This window comes from Triticum aestivum, chromosome 2B, assembly GCF_018294505.1.
Source record: "Triticum aestivum cultivar Chinese Spring chromosome 2B, IWGSC CS RefSeq v2.1, whole genome shotgun sequence".
Lineage (NCBI taxonomy): Eukaryota > Viridiplantae > Streptophyta > Magnoliopsida > Poales > Poaceae > Triticum > Triticum aestivum.
In genome coordinates this window covers 107,823,378-107,830,770 of record NC_057798.1, presented here as the reverse complement: position 1 = coordinate 107,830,770, position 7,393 = coordinate 107,823,378, and positions in this window count along the sequence as shown.

The following is a 7,393-nucleotide window of genomic DNA, read 5'->3' as shown; positions in this document are numbered from 1 at the left end:
CATGGAGGTAGGATGTATGGGGCAAAGCAAAGTAATTGCCATGAATAATATTACTTACACATAACTCCTGGACAAACACCTGCAACTGGCATTTTCCTTCATCTTCAGTATAATATTTTTAAGATGGGAAGATACGCACATACGATTTAACAACATCAAATGCGATAGATGATAAACTACGACTAGCTAGTTGTGCTTCCTCCATAGGAATAGGCGTACTAACCGGTGGAGTTGGGGTTCGCCGTGGTAGTACTGGCCCTTTGGGCACTGGAGCTGCCTTACTAACTACTCTTGTTTGGGAGCTCTATGGTGGAGATGGTGTTGTGTCAATAGGAACTAGGTTACTATCTGCTGGGGTTGGGGTTAGATTGGGTGAAGCTGGTTCTCTGTCCATCGCAGTAGGGGTACAATCTACGAGAGTTTGGGTTATGTGTGGTAGGGCTGGTTCTCGTGCATGTACAACCGGGGTGCTATCTCCACCAAGAGGTAGCATTGTTTATTTCAAGACCGTGTTTTTAGTCCGCTAGATACTGGCATCACCCGCTCCAATTCAAATGGCTGATAAACAGGAAACATAGTTGAATGTACAGACATTGTATGAGAAACAAATGCAATAGATAGTGCGGAAAAAAGAGGGCATGAAATAGTTGACATGTATATTGTCTAACTAAAACGGATAGCATGACATAATTTCACATATATGATGTCTATCTAAACTGGATAGCATATCATAACATAATTCAAAGATATGATGAATAACTAAACAGGATCGCATGACATAATTCACCTACATGTTATTTAAGTAATCAGGATCACATCATTTAATTCACATATGTGATTTATATGCTAAACATAGGGTATTCGATATGATGTCTGAACTAAGAACATGGTGTTGAATATTGTGTATATGATGTCTAAACTATGCAATGCAAGACACCATATGCATGATATGAGTAGTATAACCGTGCCAAGTTAGAGCATACAACTCGGTGGGGGAATAGGACTGGTCATCTGTTTCTGAATCCATCTCCGAGGAGCTATCATGACCCAACAAGAGATCTGCTTTGACAGGTAGCACTGTCTGCTCTGAAGGCCTTGTTTCCACTCTAGATTTTTCCATCTCCCACCCAAATGGCTGATTCACAGGAAGAGTAGTTTAATGTACAAACATTGTCGACAAATGAAAATGTAATGAAGGATGGGCAAGATATCATTCAAATACATGATGCCTGGTTAAACATGATGGCATTACACATTTCACATATATTATGGCTGGCTAAAAGACATGAGACTACATAATTCCCATATATGATGTAGAAACTAAACAGGTGGCATTATAGAACATGTCTAAACTAAGCAGATGACATATATGATGTCAAAAGTAGGCACTACAAGGCAACATATGCATGATATGACTAACTTCGTCATGCCAAGGTAGAGCAAACACCTTAGGGGGTAAATAGGAGTGGTCAGCGGTGTCTGAATCCGCCTCAGAATAGATATCTTCCTTTGGATTACAATCTAGAGAGGGGTGGGGAGGGTTTTCCATTAAACCCACCATGGAGCGATGTCTGCATGACATTGTATTACCGCGCAAAACTCTTCTCTTTTTCTCTACATGTTCAACATGACTGTGTACAATATCTGACATGCATACGAAAAAAATATGGTGAGATTATCTAAGGAGAGCATGCAGAAATTTAGAGTGATGGTAACAATAAGTGGATGGATCCAAGAATAATGATAGCAGGTTGATGATTGCTTTATTTTAATAAAAAGACAGATGATGATTGCTTTATTTTAATAAAAAGACAGATGATGATTGCTTTATTTTAATAAAAAGACATATGATGATTGCTTTACTATTTGTTTCCCACCCAAGATGAACAACATAGGCATACCCTAGGTGAACCAGATATTAGATAGAGATACTATTCATTGCTTCCTCGATATGTGCCCCACAACTAATTTAGAACTCAAGTTTGAACATTAATTTGGACCTGACTTGGAGTCCAAGAGGTGAACAGGACGATAAAGTAGCAGGTAATTTTAAGCAATGCATAACATAAGCAGAAACAAAAGAGTGCGACCTCTCTTGTGGACCTATGTACTCCTCAGGTTCATTTGCTGAGTCGATGATGGTGATGCCGTTGCGGTGGGTGCCGGTGGCAGGGAAGGAGATCTGAGGCGGCAAAAGATGGTCAGGAGTCGTGATGTCTGGTTTGGTGGATGCTTCTGTCGATGGAGCAGCTCAGGTGAGGTGGACGACGTCGCGGCAAGAGCAGGACAAACCACACAAAGTTCCCTTTGACACCTACCTATAGCTGAAGTAATTCTGTAAGGGCTCATTTGGCTTGCATGATTCTAAAAATGCAGGGATAGGAAAAACACCGGAATAGGATAGGAATGCACATGGTAAATAGAGCATTTGTAAACACATGATTTCTGTCAACTTGGGTGTTTGGTTTACAGGAATTCGAAGAGTAGAGGAATGCAAAGAAACATGGCCAAAATAAAGTGAAACCATATGAAAGCATGTATAGTTAGAATGTTATTCTGCCACTAGTGCACTTGGTCTTGTTTTCATGCATAGGATTTTGAAAAGTAGGTCGAGGTGGATGTTTTGCTTCATTCCTTTCAACAAAATGCATGAATAATTGAATAGTAGAGTGCCATTGGAAAATTCCCTATTGCTAAGTTTTTCCGTTGAACCAAAATAGCCCTAATGGATCAACATGAATGTATAATAATAAGTGATGCAACAAGTGTACAACCTCTTTGCCGTAGCCGTGTCGACCTCAACATCATTGGGTTGGTCGCTGAAGCAGTTGAGGCAGAGGTGGCTGTCGGAGGTGTGGAGGAAGATCTAAGGAATCTGCAGACGGCGTCCAAGACACTGCTCTGTTGTGATGGATCGTTCTGTCGTTGGAGTAGCTCCGGTGAGCCGTAAGACGTCAAGGCTGAAGCAGCACAAGACAGAAATCGTCAATCTCAAGTGGGATTCTAATAGCATCTCCAATAGATGATGTAAAATATATGTAAAATTTACATCACCAAAAACCACCTGACTACAACAGATGAGGTAAAAACTGTCGACTCTGAATTTAACTGTCAAAACTTAAATTTACTGTGGAATCTGAATGTTACTATCGAAACTGAACGCAATGGTAGCAGAGAGGCACTTGACATGTAGTTTAGGGAGGGCCTGCAGTTCATCTTCAACCTGCACCCCCCTGAGCCACCAGCCACCATAGGCCGAACTGCCGGCCCAAGCGCCGCCTCGTCACCCCGAAACAACTCCCCACCGCCAGTCTGCCGCCACCCCGGCCAGCCCTCTAGGCCCCCCGCCCCCACCCTGAACCCTAAGATAGATAGTGGGGTACCTCTCCAGCGAGCCCTGTCCCCGGTGCGGGTGGTTCTTCCTTAATTCTGGCGAGCCCCCACCCTTGAAAATCGACTAACCCAAAAGTTGATTCAGTCGACTAAAGTGTACCTAATCGGAGCAAAGCAGCAACACGAGCAAGGGGGAGAGCAGCAGTAGCTGGGCGAGCAAGAGCCGGAGCAGCAGCAGCTGGGCGAGCGAGAGCCGGAGCAGCAGCAGCTGGGGGAGCGAGAGCCGGAGCAGCAGCAGCACAAGCGAGCGAGAGCTGGAGCAGCAGCAGCAGATCCGGCTGGTATGGACGCCACCGCCGAAGGGGCCTCGCATTGGGGGAGAGCCGCTGTGGAGATGTCGCCCGTGGCGCCGGCTTCAAGGTAGCCGCTCCATGGGGGTGCGGGATGGAGCACTGTCGGCATCGGGAGATCGAGTTAAGGAGAAGGTGCGATGCGATGAGTGTATAACCTGTTTGGTGGCGCCGAGTAAGCCTCGGCTTCGTCGGAGGAGTCGGTGAGGATGCTGCTGTTTCGATGGAGCAGGTTAAGGCGGTGTTGTGGGGATGGAGCAGCCGCGATAGACGAGGCGATCGTCGGAGCATCTCCTTGGAGGTGGAGGACGGGGCGGCTGAACCGGTGGGACGGCGAGATGGACGATGAATCCTCATCCGGGGAGGTGGACGAGGGACATCGAGCTATTGCGGTGGACGACATCGTCGGGGAAGAGGCTCCGATTGGGCAGCGGTGAGGTGGCGGACAGAGGAGGGTGGGGTTTCGCGGCTGGAGCGGAGAGGTTATGGCGGCCTAGGATTTCGAATGGCGAAAAGGAAGCGATGGGAGGGGGTGAACCATGACTTAGGGACGCACTTTTCCAAAATGTAGGGTGTGTTACAAAAGTACCCCCCACCGATTTGAACTAGCAGCCCTTTCGGCTCAGGGTTAGAAGGGGGATTTCGCGTGTTGGGATTTGGCAGCTGGAGGGAGTTTTTGCGCGTTGTAATTTCGGGATAGCAAGGCGCGGGTTGTGAAGGCGCCAGTTTTGGGAGCACGATATCTGAATTTTCGGGATATAACAATGCGCAAGTTGAATTTTAGGGACAAGCCTGACGTGTAATATTGTACTTGTACGCACCAAATCAATTCGCACTTCCCTCAACCAAAAGGAAAACGAAAAAAAATAAAACTATTCACACCACACAAAGAGAGAGTCTTGCCCCATTTTACTATACAAATGCTATTCAAAGCTACTCCCTCCTTCCATCTAAATAGGGCCTAATGTGTTTTTTTGATGCTAACTTTGACCAAATATTAGAGCAATAATATATGACATGCAACTTACACAAAGCACACCGTTAAATTCGTGTGTGAAAGGAGCTTTCAATGATATAATTTTCACATCGTGCATGTCATGTACTATTAATCTTGTCAATAGTCAAAGGTTGTCTTAAAAAACGCATTATGCCCTATATAGATGGAAGGAGGGAGTATGAATCCATGTTATGTCCAATTAAATTTTTTCGCTTACTGTATAATGCATGTAACCTACTCATACCAACATTTTAGTGCATTCCAAATGTCTATACTACCGCTACAATTTGAACTGAATTTGAATTCGTTTCTCTATTTCAATAAGAATCTACAATCATGATTGTTGCCAACTGTCGGTGTACAAAAGTAGGGGCTCTCCTTTTGACCCCTTTACTTGTGCACGGGCATTCAGAGCCACGCACCACGGCCATGCGTAGCAGGGCCAAGAAGGGAAGACGGAGAGAAGCCGAAGGCCCAAGACAAACAAAACAACATCAAGGACCAAGGCCACGGAGATCAGATGGACAAAGCAAGTTTCCCCGGCAAGGACCCTTGCCGGGGCAACCTCAACAGCCCCGACAAGACCCTTGCCAAGGCAGCTCTCCCACACCAATGGAGTGAGCCACCCTCGAGCCCACAGTCTCCAACGCCAACAACCACGATGGGGCAGGGCTCGGGAGGCACCCCCATGGTGGCATGCAGATCTTTGTGAAGACAAAGAATTCAAGATCAGATGAGGATTGGAAGGCAACGATCCTCGACAGGGTTCCTGCCGAGGAAGCCCACAAGACCCCCGGCAAGGTCCTTGCCGGGGACAACAGCGCGCCTCGGCAAGACCCTTGCCGGGCCACCCGGCAAGACCCTTGCCAAGGGCGCCAGCGGGACCACTGCTAGGCCCACACCAGCCAAGTCTCCACCGCCGTTCACATGCAGCTGCCGACCCAACCAGCTGGGAAGGCACCTGCGTGGCAGCATGCAGCTCTTCGTGGAGGCTCCCTCACCGCGCCACCTCAGCTGCTTGCCTACCTACATGGCACCGCATGCATCGCTGGCCAGGGCGTGTGTCGAAGCAAGGAGGAGCGGTGACGAATGGGACAGGCCTCGCCCCCGTCCCCAATAAAGTGAAGGGACACCTAAGCCACGCATTAAATGCGTCTTGTCCTGTAATACAAGCGATAAGCTCGCGGCACAGTAGGCCTTTCCACCTCCTATGTGCCACTGTGGCAATCCCTTTCGCCTATAAAAGGAGGCCCATGGTGCACTGGAAAAGGATTCGGCTCTTCGGAACCAGGCAACACCCATAGCTAGTCCGAGAGCTCAAGAACACTCAATACATCCACCAAGCAGGACTAGGGTTTTACGCATCCTCGCGGCCCGAATGTCGGTGTCAAAACCGGCGGATCTCGGGTAGGGGGTCCCGAACTGTGCGTCTAAGGCTAATGGTAACAGGAGACTGGGGACATGATGTTTTACCCAGGTTCGGGCCCCCTTGATGGAGGTAAAACCCTACTTCCTGCTTGATTGATCTTGATGATATGAGTATTACAAGAGTTGATCTACCACGAGATCAGAGAGGCTAAACCCTAGAAGCTAGCCTATGGTATGATTGTTGTTGATGATGATGAGTCCTACGGACTAAACCCTCCGGTTTATATTGACACCAGAGGGGGCTATGGTTACACAGAGTCGGTTTACAGGGAAGGAGATCTACATCCGAATCGCCAAGCTTGCCTTCCACGCCAAGGAGAGTCCCATCCGGACACGGGACGAAGTCTTCTGTCTTGTATCTTCATAGTCGAACAGTCCGGCCAAAGTATATAGTCCGGCTGTCCGGATACCCCCTTATCCAGGACTCCCTCAGTAGCCCCTGAACCAGGTTTCAATGACGATGATCCGGCGCATAGATTTTCTTCGGCATTGCGAGGCGGGTTCCATCTCCGAATACTCCAAGATAAACTCCAAACACAAGGATCGTGCCCGGCTCTGCAAGATAATCATTCCATATATCACCGTAGAGAGAACAATAATAATCCACGAATTCAATCTGCTGACAATCCTTCAAAAAGTGACACCATGCCACGGTCCGGTCTTTATTCGAACCGTCTTTTACATCCTGCTTCCGCACATATCGCGAGGCGGTTTCTTTGGCATGTCTTGTCAAATCAGAGATCGTGTCCCCTTAATACGGGATCCTCTTCAATACGGGCATGGGTAACCCAACCGCACCATCAATTACGGTAAGTGGGGAATGAGCAGGCTCCATTTAGGCAAGCGAGGAGGCGTAAAGTTTTATCGCCTTGATAAAAGGGGGAAAAGCCTCCTCCCTTCTACCCACGCCTTCTTCTACTTCTGCTCACCCCTTTTCTTTCGCCCAAGCCCTAGCGCTCAAGCATTCATCCTCCCCACAAAAAAGGGTCCTCCGAAAATGTCCGGATCTGGAGCAGGAGGCAAGTGGATGGCCTCCTCCGTCCAGGAGAAGGATATTAAGAAGCTGCGGGCTGCCGGATATTTGGCCAAGAAAATCGGCCACCATCTTCCAACGGTGGGACAAATTGTCCCTACTTCGGAGCCCCATGAGAGAGTTGTTTTCCTCCCCCATTTCGTCCGCGGGCTCGGGTTTCCCCTCCACCCTTTTGTTCGCGGCATCATGTACTACTATGGGATCGATTTTCACGATCTATCCCCCAATTCTTTCCTCAACATCTCGACATTC